Genomic DNA, 8876 nt, shown 5'->3' on the forward strand with positions numbered 1-8876 from the left:
GAACTTGTCAACCACTGCGAGTAAATGAGTGAAACCACTCGCGCCGGTCTTGAAGGGCCCAACCATATCCAATCCCCGGACTACAAACGGCCAGACGAGTGGAATAGTCTTTAGGGCAGATGCAGGCTTGTGAGACATGTTGGAGTAGAACTGGCAACCTGTGCACTTGTCGACTATATCTTTTGCCATCTTATTTGCTCGAGGCCAATAGAATCCCGCTCGGTATGCTTTGGCCATGATGGTCCGAGAGGACGCATGGTGACCACAGGTCCCCAAGTGGATGTCGTTTAGGATCATTCGGCCTTCTTCCGGGGTGATGCAGCGTTGGGCCACTCCGGTGACACTTTCTCTGTAAAGTTGGCCTTTCATCATGGTTAAAGCTTTCGATCAACGGACTATCTGGCGAGCCTCATCTTGATCCTCTAGGAGCTCCTTTCTGAGAATGTACGCGATGTACCGTACTGTCCAATTGGGCGTGAGCACCAAGACTTCCATGATCAGGTCGACCATGGCTGGATCCTCGATCTCAGTCGGGTTGGTTGAACTTATTGGTTGCGGGGGATCTTCCTTGAAGGGATCTTCTTGTACTGACGGGGTATGGAGATGCTCCAAGAACACATTGCTGGGGATAGGCTTCCGAGTGGAACCTATCTTCGCCAGGTCATCAGCAGCTTAATTCTTGATTCATGCGATGTGGTGGAGCTCTAACCCCTCAAACTTCTTCTCTAGCTTTCTCACTGCATTGCAGTAACCTATAATTGTGGGACTCCTGACGTCCCATTCCTTCATTACTTGGTTAACCACTAAGTCTAAGTCACCATAAACCATCAAGCGCCGGACGCCGAGTAAAATGGACATACACAACCCATGCAATAGTGCCTCATACTCAACTTCATTGTTCGAAGAATCAAAGTGAATTTGGAGGACATAGCTGAGCTTGTCTCCTCGTGGGGACACTAAGACCACTCCTGCACCAGAGCCATTTAACATCTTGGATCCATCAAAGAACATGGTCCGATGTTCCGACTAAATTTGAATCGGCTGTTGTTGTTCTGTCCACTCTGCGAGGAAATCTGCAATTGCTTGAGACTTAATGGCCTTCTTTGCCTCAAATTTGATATCCAAAGGAAGAAGTTCAATCGCCCACTTTGCCACTCGATCTCTGTTATTCAGTATCTCTGATAATGGAGCATCGTTGACGACTGAAATTGAGTGATCAGAGAAATAATGTGCAACCTTCTTCGTGGTCAGGTAAATCCCATAAACAAGCTTCTGATAGTGAGGATATCTCTGCTTGGATGGAGTTAAGACTTCTGAAATGTAATACACGGGGCACTAAACTTTGAAGGCCTTGCCTTCTTCTTCCCGCTCGACCGTGAGCACTGTGCTAACAACTTGTCCCGTGGCTGCAATGTAAAGCAGCAGAGGCTCCTTGCTAACCGGAGCAACAAGCACCGGCTGGGTGGAAAGCATGGCTTTGAGCTCCTCAAACGTTGCTTCAGCTTCGTCATTCCACTCGAACTTGTCAGATTTCTTCATCAGTCGGTAAAGAGGTAGTGCCTTTTCACCGAGGCGTGAGATGAATCAGCTCAAAGCAGCCAAACAACCAGTAAGTTTCTGAATGTCATGCACACGCACTAGGCGTTTCATTCGGAGGATTGTACCAATCTTCTATGGGTTTGCGTCGATCCCTTGTTCTGAAATGAGAAAACCGAGTAACTTTCCGCCTGGGACTCCTAATATGCACTTTGATGGACTAAGCTTGATATCAAACCTTCTCGGGTTGGCAAAGGTTTCAGCAAGGCCAGTCAGCAGGTCGGATCCTTTGCGTGACTTAACCACTATGTCGTCATCCATGTATGCTTCCACATTCCGACTGATTTGAGTGATCAGGCACTTCTGAATCATGCGCATGAATGTGGCACCAGCATTCTTGAGGCCAAAGGGCATAGTAACATAGCAAAAACACCCGGACGGGGTGATGAAGGCCGTCTTTATCTCATCGGGTCCATATAGTCGGATTTGATGGTACCCAGAATAGGCGTCCAGGAAGGACAGTTGCTCACATCCCGCAGTTGAGTCAACTATCTGGTCGATCCGGGGCAGAGGGAAATGATCTTTCGGGCAGGCCCGATTTATAAACTTGAAGTCAATACACATTCGAACTGATTTGTCTTTCTTAGGAACCATAACAACATTGGCGAGCCACTCGAAGTGGTATATCTCGCGGATGAACTCAGCAGCCAGGAGCCGAGCCACCTCCTCGCCAATGGCTTCTCTTCTCCGTGGTGAACCAACAGAGATGCTCTTTAATGGGTTTTACTTTTCGATCGACTCGCAAATGGTGCTCAGCTAGCTCCCTGGGTACACCTGGCATGTCAGATGGCTTCCATGCAAAGATGTCCCAGTTCTCACAAAGGAACTGGATGAGCGCTTCTTCCTATTTCTTGTCGAGTGTCGTTGAGATATGGGTCGGAGCAACATTGGGGTGGGTCGGGTGAACGTGAACGGGCTTGGTCTCGCCGGCCGACTGAAATGCAGACTCCGAGGCAGGCCTCTTAGCACGTAGCAAATCACTCGGATATGCGGTCTTCTGGTACTCTTGAAACTCTACTGCTGCCATCTGCTCATCTTCTATCTTTGCCCCGTCTTGAAGACAATCTTCTGCTCTCTGGCGGTTACCGGAAACCGTTATTATGCCTCTGGGGCTAGGCATCTTCATCTTGAGATATACATAGCACGGTCGAGCCATAAAGCTAGCATAGGCAGGTCTGCCCAGAATGGCATGATATGCACTCTGGAAATCCACAACCTCGAATGTCAACTTCTCCTTGCGGAAATTCTTCTCATCGCCGAAAACCACGTCAAGAGTGATCTGGCCGAGTGATTCGGCTTTCTTTCCTGGGATGATTCAATGGAACCGCATGTTACTCCCGCTGAGTTTGGACATCGGAATGCCCATTCATTTGAGGGCCTCAGCATACAGAATATTCAGGCCACTGTCACCATCCATCAGGACCTTAGTCAGTCGGGTGCCTCCCATGACTGGGTCGACCACCGGTGCTTGCCGCCCAGGGGTAGCTACGCGTGCCGGGTGGTCGGATTGGTCGAATGTAATGGGGGTTTTTGACCACTTCAGATACCTTGGTGTTGCCGGAGCAACCATGTTTACCCCTTTGTTAATGACCTTCAGTCGACTTTTGCTCTCGATATCGGCAAAAATCACCAAGGTGGCATTGACATTGGGATAACCACCATCATCATCCTTATATTCTTCTTCCTTCTCAGACTCTTTGTCCTTATCATTGGGTTTAATCTCTCGGAAGTTCTGGATTAGGAGTCGACATTGTCGAGTGGTATGCTTGGGGAGAATCAGGTTCCCCTCTTCATCCTTCTTGGTGTGAATACGGCACAGCAAATCCATCACATCATTTCCTTCCTGGTCCTTCACTTTCTTGGGGTCTAGGGCCCTTTGGGTTTCCCTTTGAACTTTCCTTGATTTAACACTGCTGCCTCGGCAGGACCTGCTGCCTCAGCCTTTCGCTTCTGCTTCCAATTGGAATTTCCTCCTTCGGTGTCCTGGGCGACTGTTTTGTGCTTGCCACTCCTGAGTCGGTCTTCCTCTTCGCTGTTAGCGTATTTGGTGGCAATCTCTGTCATCTAAGTCAAAGACATATCTCCAGTCCGACCGAACTTCAGATTGAGCTCTCTCTAGCGAACGCCTTCCTTGAAGGCACAGACTGCTTCGTGATCTGACACATTCTCCACTGTGTGGTGCAGAGTGATCAATCTTTGGATATAGTCTCTCAGGGTTTCATTCGGTTTCTGCACGCAATGCTGCAGCTCCGGTAGACCAGTAGGTCTCTTGCAAGTGCCCTCAAACGTTCTGGTGAACACTCGGGCTAACTCATCCCAACTCAAAATGCTCCCAAGGGCCAACTGATTCAGCCAAGCCCTGGCAGAACCTTTAAGCATCAGAGAGAGGTGCTTCATGGCCACCTCATCGCTGCCGCCACCAATGTGCACAGCCACTCGATAGTCTTCGAGCCAAGTATCGGGCTTCGACTCGCTTGTAAACTTACTGACGCCAATTGCCAGTCTAAAGTTATGAGGAATCTCTGCGGCTCTGATGGCTCTTCTAAAACACTCTGGGCCGGAAACATGGACTCTGCCTCCACTGGGTCTGTCTTGATCCAGCCCTTCCTTGTATGCTCTGTTCCAGTTGACCAAACCCTGCACAATGACAGACCTCGCGTCGAAGCTGGGCTCTCTGGGTTGATTAGAACTCTGTTGTCACTCCCATACGGATGCCTGTCGTCATTGCGCCGGGGCGCGTATGCCCTGTCCCTCGGAAGGGGCGAAGGCGCTCGACGATAGTTGTCGCGGGTGTATTCACGATCATATTCTCCATGAGCTCTTCCGAGGTACCGATCCTGGTGGTGATCATGACCTCCATTCCGCAAAGGGGGCCTAGGACTATGTGCCGACTGAACGGTATCTGCTCTCACTGATCTGATGTGGATTCTGTTCTGCCACTGGGACACAGCGGAGTTCTGGTCTCCCGCAGCTCGGAGCAGCATTTTGATCTGTTCCAAGCGTCTTCCAGCCTCCGAACGGGACGGCTGAATGGACTCTGCAATACGCGCGGCGGCTGCTGAATTCTCAATCGGTGTACGGAATACCTGAGTTTCCGGTGGAAACAATTGCCACGGACGTCAACAAGACTCGGGGATCAGTCGACGAGCACACTCGTTGAGAGAATGTTGGAGATTTTCCAGGCGGGTGTGCTCAGCCAGAGTGGCCAGGCGCACTTCCTCCAAGGCCCGGGCCTCGGCAGTTTCCTTACAATGGGGGTCTAGAGAGCCTCCATGTTGCGGTGATGCAGCTCCTCCCTCTGCTGCGAACTGAGAGGTTGGGGCTGGTATTCTTCCTGGTCGAGTGGCGGGCCACCGCTTCTGCCACCGTCGTCGCTGCGACGAAAACCAGGCAGATCGCGATGGGAGTCGACCATGAGGACCTCCGCCGCGGGGTCACAACTCCCGCTCTCGGAAAAGGTATCTACAAAATCAGTCGACAGGTCGACCGATCCGCGGGAAAACATGTTGGGCTCGATCGCCGTGACTTGGGGGGTGAAGGCCTGACAAGCCACTGTGTGTCTCACCCACTGCTAGAGCCGCGAACGCCCAGACCGCTTGCGGTGGCATCCAGCAGAGTGAGATGGCGACGCGATGACTGACTGGTACGGGGTAGACGGCTGCCGAAGGAGGACGCCACAGGACCTCACGCGGAAGTGCGATGAGCCACGAGCCAGGAGAGCCTCGACATCGAGGGGGCCTCCTGGAGCCAGGCGGAGACGTCGGCGATGAAAATGAGCGCGCCGAGTCGGAACTCGCGGCCCATGACCAAACCGCTACCGGAAACCATGCTGATGAAGATCGAAAAAAAACGCAACCTTGCCGGAAGTCGCTAAGACCCTTTGCCCCACGGTGAGCGCCAACTGTCGTGGTTCTAAGTCTGACAGTAAGTATAGGGGGAAGAATGAGGAGGCAAGTTCCTAGCTACGATGAGATTGTACACAAGTGTTTACGAGTTCAAGCCCCTCTTAGAGGAGGTAAAAGCCCTACATCTCGGTGTCCGGAGGCGGTCGACTGGATTATGGGAGTATGTGTTACAGGGGGTGCGAACCCTTGTGCCAGAGGAGGGGGGTGGCTTATATAGAGTGCGCCAGGACCCCAGCCATCCCCCGTTACAAGGAGTTCAATGTACATAAAGATGGGGTGTTACTGATAACGCCAGCCATAAGTGCTTTTAATGACCTTAAAGACTACAGAGTGAATGCTTGACCGTTGCTGTTTTGAGTGACTCATGGTCTTCAGTAGGTCGAGTGGTTTCTTGTATGGTCGAGTGATTGACTGATCGTGTTACATCAGGAAGGAGGGGTACCCGAGTGATTGATTGGTCGAGTGGATTGCACTCGACGCCTTTATTGGGCACTCCTTGTTGTCTCTTGAGCTTCTTTGATTCTAGGGTAGTGACCTTGGGTAGGGCGTATAGGTCAGGTCTATGCCCTACCCCAGGTCTATATCATCATCAGAAATCGCAACCCGCGGATGAAGTGAGGGATGAATACGACCCTCTTGTTGGGCTCCGGGGTGGGGACGATCTGTCCCTTGGCTGGAAGCCGGTGGGCGATTTCCTTGTCCGAATACCCAGCCTCCCAGAGCTGGGTAATATCCTTCTCTTTGACGGTGGAGGCCATCCACTTGCCCTACGCTCCGGATCTGGACATGGCTGGAGTGCTTTCTGGGGGCGGAGAAGATGAGAACTTGGGCGCTGGAGCTCGAGAATGGGATGGGGTGAGAGAGAGAAGGCGTGGGTGAAAGGGGGTAAATCCTTATCTCTTTATAAAGGCAGTGAATTTCAAACGGCTCCTCACTCGCCTTAAAACTCGCCTATTCCCCAAGGGCCGTGCAGGTGGCACGGTTAGGTTACCCACACCCGTATTGATGAGAATCCCGCAATAAGGGGACACGATCTCTGCTTTGACAAGACGTGCCAATAAAACCGCACCTCGAAATATGGAGCGACAGGCTAAAAACGGTTCAAATAATGGTCGGGCGGCGACGTGATGTCACGCTACAAAAAGTTGTCAGCGGATTGGACTCGTGAAATATTATTCTCTCTGTGGTTGTGTGTGGTATTTGTTTTGCATAGCCGGACACGTTTTCTTGTGTTCGAAGACTATTTTCGAGTATTTGGAGGAGGAACCCGCCTTGCAATGCCGAAGACAATCTGCGCGCCGGATACCTTGTCATTGAAGCCTGGTTCAGGGGCTACTGAGGGAGTCTTGGATTAATGGGTCCTCGGACGGCCGGACAATTAACATGGATCAGACTGTTGGGCTATGAAGATACAAGACAGAAGACTTCTTCCCGTGTCCAGATGGGACTCTCCTTTGCATGGATGGCAAGCTTGGCAATTCGGATATGTAGATTCATTTCTCTGTAACCGACTTTGTACAACCCTAGTCCCCTCCGGTGTCTATATAAACCGGAGGGTTTAGTCCATAAGGCACGATCATAATCATACAGGCTAGACTTCTAGGGTTTAGCCATTACAATCTCATGGCAGATCAACTCTTGTAATACTCATATTCATCAAGATCAATCAAGCAGGAAGTAGGGTATTACGTCCATAGAGAGGGCCCGAACCTGGGTAAACATCGTGTCCCCCGTCTCCTGTTACCATCAACCTTAGACGCATAGTTCGGGACCCCCTACCCGAGATCCGCCGGTTTTGGCACCGACATGCGCCAACTATCGTGGTACTAAGTCTGACAGTAAGAGTAGGGGATAGGTATGAGGAGGCAAGGCCCTAGCTACGGCGAGGTTGTACACACGAGTTTATGAGTTCAGGCCCCTCTCGGAGGATGTAAAAGCCCTACGTCTCGGTAACCTAAGGCGGTCGACTGGAATATGGATGTGTGTTACAAGGGGTGCGAACCCTTGTCCCAGAGGAGGGGGTGGCTTATATAGAGTGCGCCAGGACCCCAGCCGTCCTCCGTTACAGGGGTTCAATGTACATTAAGAGAGGGCGTTACTGGTAACGCCAGCTATAAAGTGACATCAATGATCTTTAAGACTACGGAGTGAACTCCTGGCCGTTGCCATCCTGAGTGACTCTAGGTCTTCTGTACTCCGAGTGGTTTCCTGTATGGTCGAATGACTCCATCCAGGTCGATTGAAATTGGGGGTATCCGAGTGAGGTGACTGGTCGAGTGGATTGCACTCGATGGCTTCAGTCGATACTTCCTGTTGTGCTTTGAATGTCCTTACTTCTAGGGTAGTGACATTGGGTAGGGCGTATAGGTCAGGTCTATGACCCTACCCTAGGTCTATGGCATAGTCAGATGGGCCTCTCGGTCCAATGCATGAAGGTCCCGTCCATTTATATCCCGGAGAAATTGAAGCAACGGAAAACACTTCTCATGTTTTTGGAAGTTAAATATATTCGGGTTCAGTTAGACAAAGGTTGAACTCCTCAAAAACAATCCTTTGAATAAAAATAAATGATAGAGATGCCCATAATGTGTGTCGTCGTAATATCTCGACAGATGCCAGGGGGTGGCTTATCATGGTACGGGCCATGAGATCGTCGTCTGGTCTTGGAAGCAGGAGTGGGCACAAGCTCGGACGGACACGAGATCTACCCAGGTTCAAGGCTCTCCTAAGAGATGAAACCCCTACTCCTGCTCTGCTGGGGTCTCCGCATGCTCTCTATATAGCAAAGAGTACATCAGGAAGGAGGGGTACCCGAGGAAGAAGGGCAAGGCTAGCTCTCTTCTCCCCTACCTATGGTGTGTGGAATGGTGTGTTGGGAAGTAATGTGTGAACCCTTTGCATGGGTGTGGCCTGGAGGGTTTTATAGGCTAACCCCCCAAGGGTACAATGGTAATCTGGTCGGATGGTGGGTCCCGGCTGCCAGCGTCTATGGAGGTCGGGTTCTCCGCCGGCTACTAGGGCCCGCGTCTAGTGGACCCTGCCGGCTGCCAAGGAACCGGCCAACAGGTGGTGCCCGCTGCCTGCGGGCCCCATGGGCGGCTCTTCACTGTTGCAACATTCGTGCTGATGGAGGCCGTGTCGGGCGCGCCATGGCTACAGTACCGCGCCGGGCGGGTCGGCGGCCTCCTGGCGGCGCTTACTGTAGCCATGCGTCCGGGATTCAAGAGAGGCATGGCGTACTATGGCCATGCCCCAGCTTGTATCTTGGTTGGGCTCAGACTCCGAGGGAGAGGGCGGGCGGCCTGCTAGGAGTCGTCCCGTGCCCTCGCCGCCTTCTGGAGGGCACCGTCTTCTTGAGGCCCGCCGCCTTCTAGG

The sequence above is a fragment of the Triticum dicoccoides genome, chromosome 5B (assembly GCF_002162155.2).
Source record: "Triticum dicoccoides isolate Atlit2015 ecotype Zavitan chromosome 5B, WEW_v2.0, whole genome shotgun sequence".
Taxonomy (NCBI): domain Eukaryota; kingdom Viridiplantae; phylum Streptophyta; class Magnoliopsida; order Poales; family Poaceae; genus Triticum; species Triticum dicoccoides.